Raw genomic sequence first — 24332 nt, 5'->3', positions numbered from 1 at the left:
GGCAAAACATTGAGATGCCTGGTTTTTAAATTCTAGTAAATCCAAAACTCGTGTGAAATTCATGAAACTTGGCATGCTATCATGGAAGGGCACCCGACATGCTGTGGTATTTTTCGTGTCCATTTTGAGAGAAGGCACACTTGAATAATGACAACCAACAAAGGCATTTTGAAAAAAATAGCCGCCACTTTAATATCTCAAACATTTGTATAATTCAAACCGTCTGCGTTCGGTTAACCATTCGTGTGACACCAGGTGTCTTGGTTTTAATGGCCATAGGAGGTGCCGTGTGGACAACTGCTTGACTGAACGGGAGGCATGCGAGAGCAGTCCGGTGCGCAGGCTCACTGGGAAGCGTACAAGCTGTTCAACGCAGGATCTGTGCATCTCTTCAACGCAAACGGTTTAGATTACGATATGAAAGTTAAAGCCAGACTTTGGCGCTAAGCCAAGAGACACTGTGATTTGTCAAAATATGCAGCTCAAAGTCAATATCACCATCTATTTTTTGCAACTAAAATTCAGTAATTAAGCATAGATTTCATTCATACTAAAGATTAAGCAGTCGTTCTCACCGGGAAGAGAGACAACCTTGGACCGCCGCCCGCCTCGCTCCCACTGGTCGATATTAATGACACCACCAAGGGGCCGCACCCCCATCCTCTCTCTCCACACACACAATTCCTCTCTCTCCTCTCGCATCCTCGACGCCGCTCTGAGTCCTCAAAGCCGTCAGTGTACGAGGATGCCGCCGAAGCGCCCTATCGGAGGGAGTGGCGACGCCGGGGCTGCTGAAGCACCGGAGCATGGCGTGAATATGGAGACAGAGGTTCCCGTCCCCGCCGACGAGGTGGAGAACGAGGATGCCAACAAGCGGAGGCGGGTCGAGAAAGAACCGCAAGCTACTCCAGCAGGCCTAGACTTCATCAACAACCTCCCCGATGATATGTTGATAGTCATCATATCCCCCCTCCCAATCAGAAATCGGGCGAGGACAGCCGCCGTTTGCCGGCGGTGGCGCACCCTATGGCTCCGCACCCCTGTCGACCTCCTCCATGCCCACAAGCTCTACCATGGCTATCGCCAAAGCTTGGATGCGTTCTCCAAGATCCTCGGTAGTCACCATGGCCCAATCAAAGGCCTTATCGTGGGCAAGTTCCGTTCCAATGGAAAGGAGCGAGCCAAGCTTGACGAGTGGTTCCGATCCCGCGCCATAGATCAGCTCGAGAAGCTAAGTTATAATGATGGGCATATGAGCTTGCTGCCAACGTCCGTGCTCCGCTTCGCACCCATGCTGTGCCTCGCCAAGTTCATGAACTGCCATTCCCCCCTTAATGACGTGCCCGCTCTTTTTCTACCACGACTGAAGCACCTCGAGCTCGTTGTCGTTCGCATCCCAAAGGATGACATGGAGCGCCTGCTCCACGGCTGTACTGCCCTCGAGTTCCTTCGTCTTCAGACAATGAATTGGTCGAGTACCTTGCACATCACCTCCAAGACTCTCCGCACTATTTATGTGTGTTGCTGGTGCTGCAATGAGAGATCACAAATGGTGGACCACAATATGGTCATCGAGGACACACCTTCACTTGAGAGATTACTTGTAGTTGATCAACAAGGTCCAACAAGAATCAATGTCATTTCTGCGCCGAAATTGAAAGTGGTGTGCTACTCGTCTGTCAAATACTACAACTTTCAGGTACAACAGACACCTTATATACCTCTCCTTCTTGATATCAATGTTATAACTAGTTTTGAAGATGTATGTTCGTCTATCATCCAGCGAAGCTTCACCCAGACTCTGGGCACAGTGAAGGTCTTGGCACTAGAATCTGTCGTCCCCAACCTAGACCAAGTTTTCAGTTGCCTGAGATGCTTTCCGTGCCTGAAGAAGCTGCATATCGAGGTGATGTTCCTTTCCTGTTAAATGTTAACCATAAGGGAGTTCAATTTTTTTCACCTTTTCCCAAGTTTACAATGACTATGTACGACGATTTCTGAAGGAATTTTGGAGGATTTTAGGACATACACCCCACCCCATATTGGTTGCTTCATTCATATGGTTACAATCGTCCATAAGCATTTCTCCTTTGGATTCATCTGTACTAGTTTTCTTAGGAATTTTTCATCCAATCCAACCTCTTGTGAAGAAGGCTACATGTTTCTAGATTGTAATCAACATGTTAATCATGACATATCTAAGATGGCACATTGGTTCATTTTACAAATCCTGCAAACCAAATGGGCGTGTAGCACTGTTCAAAACTGCATGTAGGCACTAACACGTTCTCTTCTTTTTCAGTGCATATTAGGCCCGATGGAAGATGTTGATAACAACAATCACATCGAATGCCTAGATCTGCATCTCTCAAATATTACTTGAACTCCTACCGAGGGACCCCACCGGAGATTACACTTGCCATGTTCTTTCTTGCCAGAGCAAAGGTGCTGAGGGTACTGAGGTTGAACACGCATCTAATTAGGAAAGATCAATGGTATGATTATCAGAGGCGACTGGTACTGCGGAATGGAATTGCCTCCAAAACTGCCAAACTTCATATTGGAAGAGCATATGGCAAAGCAATTGGAAGTTATTGTGTCAAACCCATACATGACTTGTCAGCGGCTGATCCCTTTTTAGAAATGACACAACTTGCAATGTTTGAATTTGGGCGTTGTAATCTTTGAACTTGAACCTTGAAATATTTATGGTATTTGTTATATTGAACCTTGCAAATAAAATCTGAATCGTGTTTGATGCATCCTCCATTGCAAATGTTTTGCACCTTTTTGATGGTTTTTTTACATCCCTGTTTGTGATTAATGCATCGTACACAGTTTCGTGAAAGGTTCTCTGATCGTAGTGTCGCGTTAGCAGCATCCTGCAGTAGTGCCACGTCATATATTCATGTTAGTCATCTGATGACTACTACGCAACTTTTCTTCTTATAGACTCTTGTTGGGCCTTCAAGCGCAAAGTTTTGTAGGACAACAACAAATTTCCCTCAAGTGGATGGCCTAAGGTTTATGAATCTATGTGAGGTGTAGGATGAAGATGGTCTCTCTCAAACAAACCTGCAATCAAATACAGGAAATCTCTTGTGTCCCCAGTACATCCAATACAATGGTAAATTGTATAGATGCACTAGTTCGGCAGTGAGATAGTGATACAAGTGTAGTATGGATAGTAGATATAGGAATTTGTAATCTGAAGTAATAAAAATAACAAGGTAGCAAGTAACTAAAGTGAGCAAAAACAATATTGCAATGCTTGGAAATAAGGCCTATGGTTCATGCTTTCACTAGTGCAATCTCTCAACAGTGCTAACATAATTGAATCATATAACAATCCCTCAACATGCGACAAAGAATCACTCCAAAGTTTCTATCGGAGAACGTAGGACAAAAAATGAATCAACCTATGTTCCTAGATTACCCCAATGTCTCCATGGGAATCTCCAAGTTGATTACCAAAACATATATCAAGCGACTCAATAGAATACCCCATGGTCACCACGGGTATCCACATGCAATTCATACATCAAGTGATGTAAAATCCAATATTCAATCCAACATAACGAAACCTCAAAGAGCAAGACTCAATTCATCACAACAAAGATAGAGAGGGGAGGACACCATATGATCCAACAACATTAACAAAGCTCATGGTACATCAATATCGTGCCAAATCAAGAACACGATAGAGAGAGAGAGAGAGAGAGAGAGAGAAAGAGAGAGATCGAACACATAGATACTAGTACATACCCTCAGCCTCGGGGGTGAACTACTCACACATCACCATGAGAACGGATGAGAAGCAGGTGGTGATGGTGATGGAGGAGATGTCCCCGGTGGCGTCCCGACACCACCAGAGGAGGGGGGAAGGGGTCCCCTCCTCCTTCTTCTTCTTCCTTGGCACTCTGAGGGGAGAGGGAGCTCTCCCCTAGATTGGATCTCTATGTTGTCTTCTGTTTCTCGTGACTATTTTTGGTGCCCTTCACCATTTCTTATATTCCCTGAGATCCGTAACTCTCTCTCATTTCAAAATTTCATATCTAAATATTTTATTCAAACAACAAACAAAATGAAAATAAAGGACAAACCAAGAATAGCACACATCATGTGAACTAATAAAAGCTTAGGCTCAACCAAAACTAACCAATAGTTATTGATGAAGAAACGTGGGATGCCTACTGAGGCATCCTCAAGTTTAGATGCTTGAGACTGTCGGGAACGTTGCATGGAAAACAAAAAAAATTACGCACACGCAAGATCTATCCATGGAGATGCATAGCTATGAGAAGGGGAGAGCATCTACATACCCTTGTAGATTGCTAAGCAGAAGTGTTTATCAACGCGGTTGATGTAGTCTTACAACTTCATGATTTGTACCAATCAAGAACCGAACGTACGGCACCTCCGCGTTCAACACACGTTCAGCTCGATGACGTCCTCGCCTTCTTGATCCAGCAAGAGAGGCAAAGTAGTAGATGAGTTCCGGCAGCACAACGACATGGTGACGGAGATGGTGAAACTATTCTGCAGGGCTTCGCCAAGCACAACAGACTTAGGACGGATGATGAACTAGAGGGAGAGGGGGAGCCAGCACATGGCTTGGTGAATCGTGGTGTCCCACAGGGGCTAGCCCTGCTCCTCTATTTATACGTGGAGCCCTGGGGTCGTTTCTTGCATAAAGAGCCTCCTCAAAGTCGGTTCGGAATGCAAGGAAGAGTCCTTCTCGGTTTCTAGCACCAGACAACACGGACCTCGGCGTCTGCCCAGATGCCATGGGCCTCGGCATCTGGCTTAGAGCCAGACCCCAGGGTCCCTGGCGTCTGGTCCCTGACCTCTGCAAAACTTCCTTTTGCACCGACCTAAAACCCCGTGGCCAATCAATCTTTACCTCCAGACCATTCCGGAGCTCCTCGTCTTATGCGTGATCTCACCCGAGACTCCGAACAACATTCGATCACCAACATACATAACTCATATAATACCATATCATCAATGAACGTTAAGCGTGCAGATCCTATGTGTTCAAGAATGATGTAGACATGACCAAGACGCTTCTTCGATCAATAACTAATAGCGGAACTTGGATGCCCATATTGGTTCCTACATATTCTACGAAGATCTTTATTGGTCGAACCTTTATGACAACATACGTAGTTCCTTTTGTCTGTCGGTATGCTACTTTCCCGAGATTCGATCGCCGGTATCTCTATACCTAGTTCAATCTCGTTACCGGCAAGTCTCTTTTACTTGTTCCGTAATACATTATCTTGTAACTAACTCCTTAGTCACTTTGCTTGTATGCTTCTTGTGATGTGTATTACCGAGAGGGCCCATAGATACCTCTCCATCATACAGAGTGACAAATCTGAATCTCGATTCATGCCAACTCAATAGACACCTTTGGATATACCTATAGCGAACCTTTATGACCACCCAATTACGCTGTGACATTTGATAGCACACAAGGTATTCCTTCGGTATCTGGGAGTTGCATGATCTCATGGTTGAAGGAATATGTATTTGACATTAAGAAAGCAGTAGCAATAAGCTGAGCGATCATATGCATATGCTAACGGATGGGACTTGTCCATCAGATCATTCTCCTAATAATGTGATCTCATTATCAAGTGACAACACATGTCTATGGTTAGGAAACCTTAACCATCTTTTGATCAATGAGCTAGTCTAGTAGAGGCTCACTAGGGACACAATATTTGTTTATGTATCCACACATGTATTTAAGTTTTCGGTCAAAACAATTCTAGCATGAATAATAAACCTGTATCATGATTAAGGAAATATAATAATAACCACTTTATTATTGCCTCCAGGGCATACTTCCAATAGTCTCCCACTTGCACTAGAGTCAATAATCTAGATTACATAGTAAGGAAACTAACACCCATGGAGTCTTCGTGTTGATCATGTTTTGCCCGCGGAAGAGGTTTAGTCAACGGGTCTGCCACATTCAGACCCGTATGTATTTTGCAAATTTCTATGTCTCCACCCTTGAACTTTTCACGAATGGAGTTGAAGCATCTCTTGATGTGTTTGGTTCTCTTGTGAAACTTGGATTCCTTTGATAAGGCAATTGCTCCAGTGTTGTAACAAAAGATTGTCATTGGACCCGATGCACAGGGTATTACACCCAGATCGGATATGAACTCCTTCATCCAGACTCCTTCATGCGCCGCTTCCAAAGCAGCTATGCACTCCGCTTCACACGTAGATCCCGCCACGACGCTCTTCTTGAAACTGCACCAACTGACAGCTCCACCATTCAATATAAATACGTATCCGGTTTGTGACTTAGAGTCATCCGGATCTGTATCAAAGCTAGCATCGATGTAACCCTTTATGACGAGCTCTTCGTGATACGTCTCCAATGTATCTATAATGTTTGATTGTTCCATGTTGTTATATTATCATTCTTGGATGTTTTACAATCATTTTATAGCAACTTTATATCATTGTTTGGGACTAACCTATTGACATAGTGCCAAGTGTCAGTTGTTGTTTTTGCTTGTTTTTTACTTCACAGAATATCAGTACCAAACGGAGTCCAAACCCAGTAAAACTTTTTGGAGATTTTTTGGACCACAAGACAACTAGGGGAGTCGAGGAAACACAGTCCAGCCACCGCAAGTTCGAGAACAACGAGATCCAATCTAACACCATCGCGGAGGGGTTGGTCATCCTCATTGGTGCCTCTCCGATGATGCGTGAGTAGTCCACCATAGACCTATGGGTCCGTAGGCAGTAGCTAGATGGCTTCCTCTCTCTCTCTCTCTCTCTCTCTCTCTCTCTCTCTCTTGATTTTCAATATGATGGTCTCTTGGAGATCTATTTGATGTAATGACTTTTTGCGGTGTGTTTGTTGGGATCCGATGGAGTTTGAGTTTATGATAACATTTTTATCCATGAATATTATTTGAGTCTTCTTTGATCTCTTATATGCATGATTATTTATAGCCTCGTATTTCTTCTTCGAATCTTTGGTTTAGTTAGGCCAACTAGATCAATTTTTCTTGCCATGGGAAGAGGTGCTTTGTGGTGGGTCCGATCTTGCGGTGTTCTTTCCCGGAGACAGAAGGGGCAACAAGACACACATGTATCGTTGCTATTAAGGATAACAAGATGGGGTCTATTCCTACATGAATAGATCTTGTCTACATCATGTCATCATTCTTATTGCATTACTCTGTTTCTCCGTGAACTTAATACACTAGATGCATGCTGGATAGCGCGGTCGATGTGTGGAGAAATACTAGTATATGCAGGCAAGAGTTGGTTTACTAATCTTGGACATTATGCCTATATATTGATCATTTCCTTGGATATCGTCATAATTATTTGATCTTCTATCAATTTCCCAATAGTAATTTGTTTACCCACCATGTGCTATTTCTCGAGAGAAGCCACTAGCGAAATCTACGCCCCTGGGTCTATTATTTTATCGTAGTTGCTTTCCGATCTATTATTTGCCACTTTATTTTCAGATCTATATTTCCAAAAACCCAAAAATACCTTGCTGTAATGTTTTATTATTTATTTTATTTCACGTTTTATCAAGATCTGTTTATCCAATCTATCACAAAATAATTTATCTTTTTACCGAGGAGGGATTGACAACCCCTCTTACGCGTCGGGTTGTAAGTATTTGTTCTTTCTGTGCAGGTACATTTTACATAGTCTTGCTTGATCCTCCTACTAGATTGATACATTGGTTTCATAACTGAGGGAAATACCTACTGTTGATGTGCTGCATCATCCCTTCCTCTTTGGGGAAATATCGACGCAGTCTCAAGCGACATCAAAAGGAATTTCTGGCGCCGTTGCTGGGGAGGATCAAGTCAAGGAGATCTCTTGTGTCAATCTCTGCCGCGGGAGACATCATCACTATCTATCAGTTTCCTAATCACAAATCTCATCTTCTTTCAATTTACATTATTTTCCATTTGCCTCTCGTTTTCATATCCCCCACTTCACAAAAATTGCCCTTTTATTTGCCTTATTTTTTTGTTTGCCTCTTTGCTTGTGTTGCCATGTGTTTTCTATTTGCTTGCATCTTCACTTGCTAAAAATCTATTGATATGGATCCTTATTCACTTGCTAATCTTTACAAAAGATCCAATTATGATGAACCAATTGATAGTGAATTGAGTTCACTAGATTATGTTTATGAAGTTTTGCTTGAGATTCATGAATCTGAAAATTGTGATGAAGTGTTAAACGAATAAAAGTGGGCTTGGAGAGGTCATGACTTTATTTGATGATAATCCCACTATTTTGGAAGAGTGTCAACTTTGCATGCATGTGGATCATGTAGAGAATATATTATGAGATAGCTATATTGTTGAATTTGAATATGATTCCACATGTAATTATTACGAGGGAGAGGGAAATATGGTTATAGAAATTTTCATGTTACTAAATTACCTCTCGTTATGTTAAGATTGTTAATGTTTTATTCCTCTCCATCGCATATGCTAGATGTTTCTTGTCTTGATAATTTGTTTTCTTATAAAATTCCTATGCATAGAAAGTATGTTAGACTTAAATGTGTTTTTCACATGCTACATGATGCTCTCTTTGTGCTTAATTCTTGTCTTCCATATGAGCATCATTAAAATTATCAATGCCTAGCTAGGGGCATAAAACAATAGCATTTGTTGGGAGGAAACCCAATGAATAAGATTTATTTTTCCTTTTTCTTTCTATTGTTGAGTGTTTGCATAATTATGCTACTGATATGTTTGTGTTTTATGTGTTAATTAGTGTTTGTGCCAAGTAAAGCCTTTGGGATTATGTTGGGTGATAGTTGATTTGATCTTGTTGAAAAACAGAAACTTTTGCGCCCAGTAGCAGAATTGTTTAAATTTACAGAAGCGTGATAAAATTCTGAATTTTTTACACAAGGTTTGTACACAAATTGCCTATGTTTTCCTAATTTGTCAGAATTGTTGGAGTTGCAAAAGTATACGAAGTTGCCAGATTACTACAGACTATTCTGTTTTTGACAGATTCTGTTTTCTTTGCATTGTGTGCTTACTTTGATCAATCTATGGATTGTATCAGGGGTATTGATGTCTACTACACAACCTTCTTCTTGTAGACGTTGTTGGCCCTCCAAGTGCAGAGGTTTGTAGGATAGTAGCAAATTTCCCTCAAGTGGATGACCTAAGGTTTATCAATCTGTGGGAGGCGTAGGATGAAGATGGTCTCTCTCAAGCAACCGTGCAACCAAATAACAAAGAGTCTGTTGTGTCCCCAACACACCCAATACAATGGTAAATTGTATAGGTACACTAGTTCGGCGAAGAGATGGTGAAACAAGTGCAATATGGATGGTAGATAAAGGTTTTTGTAATCTGAAAATATAAAAACAGCAAGGTAACTAATGATAAAAGTGAGTGCAAATGGTATTGCAATGCGTTGAAACAAGGCCTAGGGTTCATACTTTCACTAGTGCAAGTTCTCTCAACAATAATAACATAATTGGATCACATAACTATCCCTCAACATGCAACAAAGAGTCACTCCAAAGTCACTAATAGCGGAGAACAAACGAAGAGATTATGGTAGGGTACGAAACCACCTCAAAGTTATCCTATCTGATCGATCTATTCAAGAGTCCGTAGTAAAATAACATGAAGCTATTCTTTCCGTTCAATCTATAATAGAGTTCGTACTAGAATAACACCTTAAGACACAAATCAACCAAAACCCTAATGTCACCTAGATACTCCAATGTCACCTCAAGTATCGGTGGGTGTGATTATACGATATGCATCACACAATCTCAGATTCATCTATTCAACCAACACAAAGAACTTCAAAGAGTGAGTCAAGACGAAAACGTGTGCCAACCCCTATGCATAGGTTCATGGGCGGAACCAGCAAGTTGATCACCAAAACATACATCAAGTGAATCATGTGAATATCCCATTGTCACCACAGATAAGCACGGCAAGACATACATCAAGTGTTCTCAAATCCTTAAAGACTCAATCCGATAATATAACTTCAAAGGGAAAAATTAATCCATTACAAGAGAGTAGAGGGGGAGAAACATCATAAGATCCAACTATAATAGCAAAGCTCGCGATACATCATGATCGTATCACCTCAAGAACACGAGAGAGAGAGAGAGATCAAACACATAGCTACTGGTACATACCCTCAGCCCCGAGGGAGAACTACCCCCTCCTCGTCATGGAGAGCACCGGGATGATGAAGATGGCCGCCGGAGAGGGATTCCCCCCTCTGACAGGGTGCCAAAACAAGTCTAGATTGGTTTTCGGTGGTTACAGAGGCTTCTGGCGGCGGAACTCCCGATCTATTCTGCTCCCCAAAGTTTTTAGGGTATATGGATATATATATATATAGGAGGAAGAAGTACGTCGGTGGATCTCCGGGCTGTCCACGAGGCAGGGGGCGTGCCCAGGGGGGGTGGGCACGCCCCCACCCTCGTGGGCAGCCCAAGACTCTTCTGGTCCATCTCCGATACTCCGTGGGCTTCTTCTGGTCCAAAAATAAGTTCCGTGAAGTTTCAGGTCAATTGGACTCCGTTTGATTTTCCTTTTCTGTGATACTCTAAAACAAGGAAAAAACAAAAACTGGCACTGGGCTCTAGGTTAATAGGTTAGTCCCAAAAATCATATAAAATAGCATATAAATGCATATAAAACATCCAAGGTTGATAATATAAAAGCATGGAACAATAAAAAATTATAGATATGTTGAAGACGTATCAGGTATAAGCCATGTTAAAGTTATAATATAGTAGGTATAATGCAAAAATAAAATATGAATGGGTTTGCAACAGTATTTAGAGTGGTGATTTTCTTTATTATACTAACGGATCTCATGAAGGTTTTGTCAAGTTTTGTGTGATTGAAGTTTTCAAGTTTTGGGTGAGATCATGAGGGATGAAGGAATAAGGAGTGAAAAGAGCCTAAGCTTGGGGATGCCCATGGCGCCCCAAGTTAATATTCAAGGATAACCAAGCAACTAAGCTTGGGGATGCCCCAGAAGGTATCCCTTCTTTCTTCTAACCACCATCGGTAATTTTACTTGGAGGTATATTTTTATTCGTCTCATATCATGAGTTTTTCTTGGAGTGTCTTGTATTATATGAGTCTTTGCTTGCTTTGATTTTTAGTTTGTCTCATCTATCCTTGTTGGACACACCCATTTGAGGGAGCCAAATTATTCTATGATTTATTAGAATTGCTCTATGTGCTTCACTATGATCATACTTGAGCATTGGATGTAGCTAATATGTGAGTGTGTTTCACAAATGGATCAATGATTGAGCATGATGGGCTACGAATAACTTTCTTTAGTGTTGATATGTTGAAAGACATGGTTGCTTATTGATATGCTTGAGTATTGAAATCTTCATGTCAAAACTAGACTATTGCTTTGAACCATATAAAAGTCCAAATATCCATGCTACAAAAAGAAAAGAATATGTGATGAACATGTTAGGCAACATTCCACATCACAAATTATGTTTTTATCATTTACCTACTCGAGGACGAGCAAGAATTAAGCTTGGGGATGCTGATACGCCTCCAACGTATCTATAATTTTTTTATTGTTCCATGCTGTTATATTATCATTCTTGGATGTTTTACAATCATTTTATAGCAACTTTATATCATTGTCTAGGACTAACCTATTGACATAGTGCCCAATGCCAGTTGCTGTTTTTTGCTTGTTTTTTATGTCGTAGAATATCAGTACCAAATGGAGTCCAAATGCAGCGAAACTTTTTGGAGATTTTTTTGGACCATAAGACAACTTGGGGGCCAAGAAAGCACTAGAGGGGATTCCCGTGGGGACCACAAGACACCTGGGCGCACCCAAGTGGGTTGTGGGCCCCATGATGGTCTCCTGCACCGCCTCTTCTCCCTATAAATTCCCAAATATTGCAGAAATCCTAGGGGGGTCGACGAAACACAATTCCAGCCGACGGAAGTTCCAGATCAACAAGATCAAATCTAACACCATCACGGAGGGGTTCATCATCCTCATTGGTGCCTCTCCGATGATGTGTGAGTAGTCCACCATAGACCTACGTGTCTGTAGGCAGTAGCTAGATGACTTCCTCTCTCTCTTTTGATTCTCAATACAATGGTCTCTTGGAGATTTATTTGATGTAATGACTTTTTGCGGTGTGTTTGTTGGGATCCGATGAAGTTTTGAGTTTATAATCAGATTTTTATCCATGAATATTATTCGACTCTTCTTTGATCTCTTATATGCATGATTATTTATAGCCTCGTATTTCTTCTTCGAAAATTTGGTTTAGTTAGGCCAACTAGATCGATTTTTCTTGCCATGGGAAGAGGTGCTTTGTGATGGGTTCGATCTTGCAGTGTTCTTTCCCAGTGACAGAAGGGGCAGGAAGACACACATGTATCATTGCTATTAAGGATAACAAGGTGGGGTCTATTCCGACATGAATAGATCTTTTCTACATCATGCCATCGTTCTTATTGTATTACCCCATTTCTCCATGAACTTAATACACTAGATGCATGCTGGATAGCAGTCGATGTGTGGAGTAATAGTAGTAGATGCAGGCAGGAGTCGGTCTACTAATATTGGACGTGATGCCTATATATTGATCATTGCCTTGGTTGTCGTCATAATTATTTGATCTTCTATCAATTTCCCAACATTAATTTATTTACCCACAGTGTGCTATTTCTCGAGAGAAGCCACTAGTGAAATCTACGGCCCCCGGGTCTATTCTTTATCATATTTGCTTTCCGATCTATTATTTGCCACTTTTATTTTCAGATTTATATTTCCAAAAACCCAAAAATACCATGTTGCACTTTTTTATTATTTATTTTATTTTGTGTTTTATCGAAATCTATTTATCCAATCTATCACAAAACAATTTATCTTTTTACCGAGGAGGGATCGACAACCCCTCTTACACGCCGGGTTGCAAGTATTTGTTCTTTGTGTGCAGGTACCTATTACGTAGTCTTGCTTGGTCCTCCTACTAGATTGATACCTTGGTTTCATAACTGAGGGAAATATCTACCATTGTTGTGCTGCATCATCCCTTCCTCTTTGGGGAAATACCTACACAGTTTCAAGCGACATCACTTCATCACCTTCATAAATGAGAAACACATCCTTGGTCCTTTTTAGGTACTTCAGGATATTCTTGATCGCTGTCCAGTGATCCATTCCTGGATTAAGTTGGTACCTCCCTACCAAACTTATGGCAAGTCACACATCAGGTCTGGTACACAACATGGCATACATAATAGAACCTATTGCTGAGGCATAGGAAATGACTTTCATTTTCTCCCTATCTTATGCTGTGGTCGGACTTTGAGTCTGACTCAATTTCACACCTTGCAACACAAGCAAGAACCCTTTCTTTGACTAGTTCATTTTGAACTTCTTCAGAACTTTGTCAAGGTATGTGCTTTGTGAAAGTCGTATTAAGCGTCTCGATCTATCCCTATAGATCTTGATGCCTAATATATAAGCAGATTCACCGAGGTCTTTCATTGAAAAATTCTTATTCAAGTATCCTTTTATGCTATCCAGAAATTCTATATCATTTCCAATCACTAATATGTCATCCACATATAACACTAGAAATGCTATAGAGCTCCCACTCACTTTCTTGAAAATACATGCTTCCTAGTAAGTCTATATAAAACCAAATGCTTTCATCACCTCATCAATGCATATATTCCAGCTCCAAGATGCTTGCACCAATCCATAGATGGATAGCTGGAGCTTGCACACTTTGTTAGCACCTTTAGGATTGACAAATCCTTCTGGTTGCATCGTATACAACTCTTCTTTATGAAACCCATTAAGGAATGCAGTTTTGACATCCATTTGCCAGATTTCATAATCATAAAATGCAGCAATTGCTAACATGATTTGGACAGACTTAAGCATCACCACGGGTGAGAAAGTCTCGTCGTAGTCAACCCCTTGAACTTGTCAAAAACCTTTTGTGACAAGTCGAGCTTTGTAGTGTAACATCCCAAAATTCCAAATTTTGGAATGTTTATTAAATAAATAGTTTTGATTGTTTGTTTGATTGTTTGGGTGATTGATTGATTGAAATTGAGTGGAATTTGAAACTTTTGAAAAGTTGAATGAGACGGAATGAAATGACTTTCCCAAACTTTCATCTTGCATTTTGAACTTCATGAATTCAAATCCATTTCATCACAAAAACCCTAGAGTGAAGATGATATGACTTCTTCCATTTAATTAAATGAAAAAGGGATTTGAAAAGATTTGAATTCCATTTGAAAATATTTCAACTTCGAAACTGTATGCAACTCAATGATTTTCATGAGAGAAGATAAAATGACTTCTTCAAATTATATGAAATATGAGTTGGAAGTTAAAAGAATCAAATTGAAAGTCATTTGGAAGTATTTTGAAACCCACTTTCAATTTAGGAGTTAATTGCCTTTTATTCAAATTATTTTTCTCCTAAAAATAAATAAATGGAGATAAGGGTAAAATGATACCCTTCAATGAAAAATTAGGAGAAAATAAATTTGAAATCATTTTTGGGTATTTTAAAAATGATTTTGTTGGGTTTTATTTCATTAGCAACACTATTTGACTTTTGTGAATTTTTGTGTATTCTGGTTGCCTCTAAAAATATGTTCACATTTTAGGATTCTATTTTTCCGAACATTTTGATATATTATATGCTTATATTATATTTCTATATTTGTTTAGTTTTATTTCTGTTTTGCTCTCTGTTAAAAAAACAATAGGCCGAAGCCCAACAACCGCCAGCGTCCTCACGCGCACCGGCTGGCCCATTTGGCCGAATCGGCCAACGGTCACCCCCACACGCGAAAACTCTTCGCACGGGTCGCCCGATCTCTCGCTCGTCTCCCGCTACCACTGATCGCTGGGGCCCGCGGCCTTCTTCCTCCTCCCGCAAGCCACGCAGAGCAACGCCACCGCCGTATCCCGGATCCCTCGGGATCCTCTTCCCCGATTCGCCCCCTTCTCCAAGTAGACCACGCCCTATATATACTCCTCTCCCTCGACCGATTCCGCCCCAAAGCCCCTTCCGAGAACCCCCGCCTCCTTCTCAATTGCTCGCTGGAGCCGAGCTCCCCCGCCGCGCCATTGCCGCCCTACCGAGCTACTCCGACCCCCTCCCCGCCTCCCGAGACCATCTCTGCACTCCCCTCGCTCGTTCGCATCTCCCCGTGCCCTCACCCAAGCCCGAAACCCACCGGAGCGCCCTGATCCACCGAAGCCCGAACGCCATCACCGCCTCAACCTCACCGCCGTCCTCCTCTGCCGTCCCCGAGCTCACCACCGACCACCATCGTCATCGCCATCGTCTTCCACATCTCCTGGACGCCTTCCCAGTCACCGAGGACCACCGGAGGCGTCGACCGCATTGAACCCGAGCCGCCGGAATCTCGCCGGAGTCACCTCGCCGCTGCTGTGAGCATCCCCTCTCTTCTCCCCCGTTCGATCTTTCTTCAACGCTCTAGATTAGATCTATTGAATAGTTAGTTTTATTCTATATAGATCCGTTTTAGTTTCGGTTTAGATCGGTTATTTTAAGTTGCGGTTTAGTTGGACCGGCCGATTGGTTTATTTATGCTAGCCTGTGGACGCATTGGTTTATTAAACGCCTAGGCGCTGTTTAGTTTTAAAACGCTCATTGTTCGGCCTGTTAACTCGTTTAGTTTTTTTTCATTTTTGTTTTAAAAATTGAATAGTTCTGATTTTATATTGCTTATAACTTTTATGTTTTAGATCCAAATTGATTGATTCTTTTTGCATTAGATTCAAAATTTGTTGAAGTTTCTGTTTGTACCATTGGATTTCAAATTTGAGTAGTTTAAAATTGAATTTGATGAAATTTATTCAAATCACTATTTTGGCCGTATCTTGAGTTTTATGAAATATTTTTGATTGATTCTTTTTGCTACTGTTTTGTTATTATTTTGTCTATCCAGTAGCTTATAGTTATTTATTTTTAGTTTAATTTAATTAGGTTTATTGCGAAAATAGTAGTTTTTTGCTTATGTAGTTGTTTTAGTCATAATATTAGTGTTTTTAATTATTTTTAGTTAATTCTTTTTGTAGATTTTTACATGTTGTCATATGTTTGTGTTATACTACAGTAGATAAATTTTTGTAGTTATTTATTAGTGTTTAGCTACTGTTTTAGTATTTGTTTGTTTAGTTCATAGTGATAGTTGATAAAAGTAGTTTTATTAGTTTTAATGTATTTCTTTTGCCACTTCAATATATGTTGTTATTGGTTCTGTTATTAGGAGTAAATAAGTTTTCATAAATTATTTTAGTATTGTTTACTATTGTCTTAGTGTTTTCTAGTTGTTCTAGTGTTAACTAGATAGTTATAATAGCTTTTATTATACTAGTTCTTTTTGCTAGTAAATGCTTTAGTAAATTTTTTTCTGTTGTTTCATTAGAATTATATTTTCTTTGTTGTAGAAAAAATTTATTAGAGCAATTTGGTGTTGCTACGAGAGTATTGTCTGTTATTGTGTGAGTTGGTTTCTCCCTGCTTTCTCGAAGTTTTTTTTGGAATTCTATTTGGTTTCCTTTAACTTCATTATTGTTTTATTTATGACTTTTTGATGGCTATTTTGATTGCTAGTATTGTTTGCTAGGATTATTGCTTATGTGAGTATAATGTTTGATTATATAGATTTTCTTGGAGTGACGAATAGTTTATCAAAGATGTCGGGGGTTTGGTGCGACATATGCCAAAGGATGGCTTATCATGGTGGGGGCGAGTAGAACGTCGCCGGTGCCTGGAAACGGGATGAGGCGAAGACATGCACGCCGGCGAATCTTACCCAGCTTCAGGGCTCTCCGAGGAGATAATACCCCTACTGCTGCTCTACGGGGTCTCCGCATGGTCACTATGGCAAAGTGTTTACACGGTTGCTCCTTGAGCTGTTTCTTGGAGGTAGGAGAGGGCAAGGCTAGCTCTCTCCCTTCTATATGATCTGGCCTTGAGCTAATGGGTTCCAACCCTTTGCATGGGTGCCCTGGGGGGTTTATATAGGCCTACCCCCCAGGGGTACAATGGTAATCCGGCTGGACGCGGGCCTAGCCGTCAGTGCCTCTGGCCTCCGTCTTCTCTGCCGACTGCTGGGGCCCGCCGACCGGCCTGGTACGGAGCTGACAGGCCGCGTCCGCCGCGGGCGGGTCTTGCCGGCTGCTGATTACTGTAGCCGTGCTTCTGATGATGCGGGCTTGATCATGAGGTCGTGGCAACAGCCCCGCCGCCCGGTGGGCGATCGCTGTCGCCACTCCCCATCACATCTTGATTAATGGCGCGTGGGCCCTGGGGGAGGGCTCGGCCACTCCCCCGGGCCGACTCCCGATGGGTCCGACTGGTGGTTATCCTGCCGTCTCCTAAGGTCTCACTGACTGGTGGGGCCTGCTGCCTCTAGGCCGTACAGGCAAGCCGTCGTGGGTGCAGGTTTCGGCCCTGTGGTGCTGATGTCAGGGCCGGCATGGCAACAGTGCCACGCCACACGGAGATCTTCCGGGGTACGGCGTGCTGTGGCCATGCCTGCCCTTGGTAAGGGGCGGGGGTGGGCTTCGCTGTAGCCACGCCCCTGCCCCGTCCCCTTTGATGAGGTCATGGGGTTTGTTGGAGTCGCAGGCCGACTCCCCAAAGACGACTTCTCTGGAAGTCGCCAGTCGGGAGTCGGCTTTATCCTGAAGTCGTCCCTGGGACTCGGCCGTGAGTGGGCAGTCGGCCGTCTTGCCGTCGACTCCTCATAAGGCGGATCTTCCTCCTGGGTCTTGAGGGGCACAGCCTGCCCCGATGTCTTGAAAGGTTCTGGGGCTCGGGTTGGCCTACCCGTGGCCCATTACTCCGACAGTAGTCCCCGAAGCTGGTGAGGCGCCACGGACGATCGGCCGAGAAGCCTCAGCAGTTTCTCTTTCCGGGTGCTCAGCACATGGTCTTTGATTGACTTCTGCCGAGCCGACTAGAAGGAGTCGGACTCGCTCAATTAGGACTCACTCAATTTTGACTCGCACAATATTTCGAACGTCGCGGCGGGATCCAAGTAGCGTGCTGGCTAAGCTTCCAGGCCGCCGCCCGTTCTAGGCCTGTCATGCGATGACATGTGGCTGGGCTGTCCTGCCAGCCTACGCGCGCGACGGGACAGGCCCATAGGCGGGGCCCGCCACTACCGCGCCTTGGCGCCCGAGTGGATCTGCTGTGGCCCCGGCGGACGGTTGGGATTCCTGTGGAGTTACTGCGCGTAGTAACTTTATTGTGGAACGTGGGGGGCGTGGGGCCGTGGGCGCAGTAAATCCCCACGTCCGCCCCCTCGGCTTTGCAGCCCACGAGGCTATAAGTAGGGGGAAGAGGGGGGCACGCGCGCCCCTCCTTCCCACTACTCCTCGCTCTCTTCCTTCTCACTGCTCCTCGCTCTCCTCCCTCTTCTTCTTCTTCACTCCGCCGCGCGCCTAAGCTCCGGCGAATGCCGCGGCGATTAGCTCGCGATGAGTTCTTCCTCCGCCGCCGTGCCTCCCCCGGTGCGCTCCGGCACCTAGGACGGCTCCGAAGTTCATGAAGACCACATCGAGTTCCTCCGCCGGACTCGCCGGCTCCCCGGCGAGGATCGCGTGCAGGTGCGTCTTGCGCCAAAGGGGGAGATTTCCCCCGCACCGCAGGAGGGCGAGCGGGTTATCTTCCGCTCGCACTGCCTACGCGGGTTGGGGCTGCCGGCGAGCAGTTTCTTCCGATCCTTTCTGGAGTTCTATGGCCTCCAGCCGGACCACCTCACCCCCAACGCAGTGGTGCTTCTGTCCGCCTTCGTGGCCTTGTGCGAAGGCTTCCTCAGAGTCCTCCCCACCCTCGAGCTCTGGGGGGAGTTCTTCTTCTCCAAGCTCGGCACCCAGGCTGCGGGCGGCTCAGTGCGGCGCTTTCATCGTCGTGCGAAGGTCGGGGGCCGACAATCCCTTCCCCTCCATCTCGCTAATAAAGTCGGTGAAGATGTGGAAGAGATCCTACTTCTATGTCAGGAACGCCTCCGCGAGGGGGGACTAGGTCAACCTGCCAGCTTTCGAAGCCGGCCCGCCGGCTAGGCGACTACCCAACTGGTCGTACCGGGCCAAGTCACTAACGCCTGCGGGAGCCGGCGCCATCACGCGACTCCGAGTGCTGACGCAGTCGGAGGGTTTGACTGGTCCAGACCTGCTCGCCGCCTTCGTGGCACGCCGAGTTCTCCCACTCCAAGGCCGCCCCCACATGATATGCCAGATGAGCGGGCACCGTGACCCGAGTCGGATGTGCACCAAGGACATGCCTCACGAAGAGGTGGCCTTCATGGTGAACTACCTCTCGGACAGCAAGCTCCTGGAGGATTGGCGGTTCGGCAAGGAGCCGTACTCCCGCGCCAACCCCCCGCCCGTGGTGAGTTTCCTTTCCTTTCTTTCTTTGGACTGTCTTCTTTCTTGCCGAGTTTGTTTTGACCAGCCAGCTTTGGTCAGAATCCCCTCCTCCACCTGCCAGCCGGCACCTCGGGGCCGGCCCGCGAGTTCCTCGCCGACCGGGCGGAGAGCGACATCGTGGACCCCGATCTGGGGGCGGCGGCTCTGGAAGACGGTGCCGAGGGAGGAGGAGGAACAGCAGGCGACTTCAGGCCTTCAGCCACTTTCGCCGACTGGCCTGACGACGATGCCGAGGGAGAAGTCGCCCCTCGCCATCGGCCAGGAGCCAGCCAGCCTGGCACGGGCTCTTCTGCCGCACCGGGCGCTCCAGGTGGCGGGAAGAAGCGTAGGGCCGTGCCGACCTTGTTCGACAGTCGGTCGGAGAAGCCCAAGGGCTCGGCTGCGGCGACCCGGTGGGACGAGGCGGCTGCGAAGGCCATCCGCTTCCATAAGGAAGTGAAGAAACTACCATTGGTCTCCGCGTGAGTATTCTGTCTTCAAAGCTTTATTCTTTCTTTGTGACTTTGTCTGAGTCTTCGCTTGGTCCTCTTGCTTCAGGGCTCCCCTCACTCTTGAGAGGGTCACCGCCACCTCCGTCATGGGGTCAGCGGAGATGTCCGCCACCACTCGGCGGATTGACCCCGCTGCTGACCTCCGGGAGGCGACGGAGCAGAATGCGCAGGAGAAGCGCAACGAAGAAGAGGCCCTCCGCCTGGAGAAGGCGGAGGCCGACAGGGCGGAGGCCTCCGCCAAGAAAAAACTAGCGGAGGCCAAAGCCGCCGCCGCGACGAAGCGGCAGGCTGAGGAAGCCGCACACCACCAGTCAACGGTGTTCGTCACCCCGTTGAACTCTGCGCCGCCGCCTCCGGAGTTCACGGGGCAGACTGGAGAAGCCGGCGGGGAGAACCCTGTCGTGGAGAGGGAAGGCGGTGACCCCTCTACACCGGACGTGAACGTTCCGCCGCCGCCTCTGCCGCCGTTAGAAGGTGTGCAAGGCAAGCAGCTAGCGGACCCTCCGGTGCCGCCGACCAAAGACGAGGCCGTGGCGAGGCTACTCCTCCAAGTCGGCTCGCCAACGCGCCACCGTCTGGAGAAGGCGACTTCGGCACCCCGCCCCCTGGAAGCTGGCACCGCCAGCTCGGCGATCCCAGACGCCGAAGCGACAAGCGCCGCGCCCATTGGGTGGGTGCAAGGAGGCGGCACAGGGCCGCTGAACGAGGCGCTTCTGGACGTCCAGGCGAAGCTTCCTGCCGAGGGCGACGCTCTCCAGAATTGCACCAAGGCGTACCTAGCGTCGCGGGCAGCCGTCCGGGTATGTTTTTTCCTTTGGTCTTTGTTTTCTTGTTCCTCTCTGTGGGGGCGCGCCAGCGCACCCACTGGGTGTAGTCCCCTAGTTTCGGGCTGGCTGTTGAGCAGGCGGCCCGGAACTCCAATTGATGAACTCTGGGTATTGACTTTTTGTCTGAAATGCTTGACACAAGATTACCACAACCTCCGCATCACTGCCTTCAACCGTAACATTGAAGAGCTGGGCAAGCAGACCGCCAATTTGTCGGAGAGCCGGAGTAAGTCTTTCTCCTTCTTTGCGGGGGCGCGCTGGCGCACCCGCGGGCTATAGTCCCCGAGATTCGGGCCAACTGCTGAGCAGTCGGGCAGGATCTCCCCGGCGACCTTTTTTACCTGATTACTTAACACCTTCTTTCTTCCTTCTTTTCAAGAGCCAACGCTGCTCTTCAATAGCAGCTGAGCGACGCCAACTCCGCTTTGCGCGCCAAAGAGGAGGAGTGCAGCAAGCTCGCCATGGAGCGCGATCTGCTGGCCACTCAATTGGCAGATCAGAAGGAGCTTCTTGTGAAGACGCAGAGGGAGGCGGAGGAGACGGAGACCGCCCTTCTGGCCGAGTTCGCAAGTGAGCGCTCCTCCTAGTCTGACAAGGAGGCGATGCTGGCCTCTGGCTTCCATGAGATTGAAGACATCGTTGATGGTGAGTTTCTTTTTACTTTCTTTCTTCGAGCTACCAATTTAAGTCGTGTCGACTCCTGGTTTTTGACTTGCTTCTTTGTTTCTTCTTGTCTTTGCAGACTTCTTTCCTGGGCACTCGCAGGCCGCCATCCAAGCCATCGAGGCTGACCGAGAAGGTCAGAGGGCGGAGGGCACAGAGATTGCCGCCGACGCCCCCCGAACTCTTGATGAGCACATCCTGAGCATCGAGGCCCGCCTTCGGCCGCCTCACCAGATGCTGCGCCGGCTTCAGCGTGTTGGTGCCGAGGCGATTGCCGCCCTGTGGCCGGACATGCAGGCTCCGCGCACCCCCAGCCTGACAGCCGACTGGCTAGAGGTCGCGGCTGGTCGTCTTGAGGCCTGGAAGGGTTCTTCGGCCCGAGCTGGAGCGCGTTGGGCCTTGGAGTTCGTCAAGGCATGGTATCCGGGGCTGGATCTAGACCGGCTGGCCACGCTTCGGTTGGAGGCTCAGCCGGAGCTGGCAGCTACGGAAGACGCACTCGTCAAGCGTGCCGCGGCGATCGCCGAGTACACCGACACCAGCATCTTCGTCCCCGAGCGGTCTGAAGACGGCAAGGAGGTACCGCCAGAGTGGTTTGGGATGAACCCAGACTACGACGAGGACTCGGCGGAGGTGATTGGGTCCAGCGTCGAGGAGGAAGGCGAGGCGGAGGACGGAGGCGAGACGGAGGCACCAGAAGACGGAGCAGTCGGCCAGCCTCAGCTCGACCGTGCCTCCAGCAACGAGCCGCGTGCGACCGACCCGACTGCCGCCGGAGGCGATCAAGCCGAGACTAGCCAGCCGGCCGCCCCGACTCCTGATGCTGGCGCCTCCTCCAACCCTCAGAATCTGTCTGCTGCTTCCTAAGCTGCCGCTGTATCTTTGTTTTGTCTGCTTCAGTAGTCTTTGAAGAACTTGTTAATTCGCACAATTCCACCCGCGGGGTGTATTTTGAACCTCTGCTCGAAAATTCGGCCAAGGGCCTATGTTATGTAAATATATTTATCCGAGTTCTATCTTTTCTTGCTGATTGCTCTTTTGGCTTTTTTTCCTTTGCCGCTTTCTCTTAGTTGCCTGCCTTGCCAATCGGACAGCCACTCTGCGGACTGTCGCTGGATCAAGTGCTTGGCTACTTTGGGAAAGCAAGTACTTAGCCGTTTTTAAGAGGTTCTGAGCAAGTTGAATAGAAGGCGGCAATCCGACTATTCGAGAGTCGGTTTGCGAAAAAGGCTGGAAGCCGTCTTGAGCTATGTTTTATGCTTTGAGTCCTTAACCATTTTTCATGCGAACGCCCGTTCTACCTTACCTCTGTCCACCGTACAGTCGCTCTGCGAGCTGCGGCTTTTGACAGAAGACGGTTTAGGTGTTACACACTACTTGTCTGGCTGCAGGAAGCATTTCATAGTGCAAGGCGGCAAGTCCCCGGGCCGACTTGTCGAGCCCGGTGCCAAGCGGTATGAAAAAGAGTAACATACTTGTAGGCATAATTTTTTATCATACAGACAAAAGAGGGCAGTCCCCGAGCTCGTCTCGGGGGGCCCGAAGTCTTGGTACTTTAATACAAAAGGTAGCATGGTACATACTGCATCAACTGTAAAATCTTCAGAGGAGATTTGCATTCCATGGCCGCTCTATCTCCTTGCCGGAGTCGTCCCTCTTGCGTGCTCGGGGCTTCTGAGCGTCAATCAGGTAGTAGGAATCATTGCCCAGTACTTTGCTGATGATGAAAGGGCCTTCCCAAGGCACCGACAGCTTGTGCTGGCCGGCTGTTCGATGGATCAGCCGGAGCACAAGGTCGCCTTCTTGGAAAGATCTTGGCCTGACCTTCCTGCTGTGGTATCGGCACAGGCTCTGCTGGTAGATGCTGGACCGGCTGAGTGCCAATAGCCGGCCCTCTTCCAGCAGATCGACGCCGTCTTGTCGTGCTTCTTCTGCTTCCTCCTTGGTGTACATGGTGACTCGTGGGGAGTCGAACTCTATGTCCGTTGGGATGACGGCTTCGGCACCGTAGACGAGGAAGAAGGGCGTGAAGCCGGTTGACTTGCTTGGAGTCATGCGCAGACTGTAGAGGACGGCTGGCAGCTCGTCGAGCCAGCAGCCAGCCGAGCGCTCCAGAGGCTCGATCAGCCGAGGCTTGATGCCGGACAGGATGAGGCCGTTTGCTCGCTCCACCTGGCCGTTTGACTGCGGATGGGCAACGGACGCTAAGTCCAGTCGGATGCCCTGTGTCGCGCAGAAACGGGCCAAGGCGCCTTTGGCAAAATTTGTGCCATTGTCGGTGATGATGCTATGTGGTATGCCGTACCAAATTGTGATATCGGCGATGAAAGTCACGGCAGTTGGACCGTTTAGCTTCTTGATTGGCTTCGCTTCTATCCACTTGGTGAACTTGTCCACTGTGACAAGTAAGTGAGTTAAGCCACCTCGTGCTGTCTTGAATGGTCCCACCATGTCTAGACCCCAAACTACGAAACGCCAGGCAATGGGGATGGTCTTGAGTGCAGAAGCTGGCTGGTGCGGCTTGGAGCTGAACTTCTGGCACCCTTTTCATTTTTGGACCAACTCCTTGGCCTCTTCCAAGGCAGTTGGCCAGAAGAAACCGTGTCGAAAGGCTTTGGCGACGAGTGCTCTTGAAGCCGCATGGTGGCCGCACTCACCTTGATGGATGTCTTTGAGAATCGCTTGGCCTTGCTCTGGGTCTACGCAGCGCTGGTAGACACCAGCGACGCTGCGCCTGACCAGCTCTCTATTGACTATGGTGTAGGCTGGCGCCCGGCATTGTATTTGCCGAGCTGAGGTCTCCTCAGTCAGCAACTCTTTGTTCACCAGGAATTTGAGGATG

This window comes from Triticum dicoccoides, chromosome 7A (genome assembly GCF_002162155.2).
Source record: "Triticum dicoccoides isolate Atlit2015 ecotype Zavitan chromosome 7A, WEW_v2.0, whole genome shotgun sequence".
Classification (NCBI taxonomy): domain Eukaryota; kingdom Viridiplantae; phylum Streptophyta; class Magnoliopsida; order Poales; family Poaceae; genus Triticum; species Triticum dicoccoides.
This window is presented reverse-complemented; position numbering follows the sequence as displayed.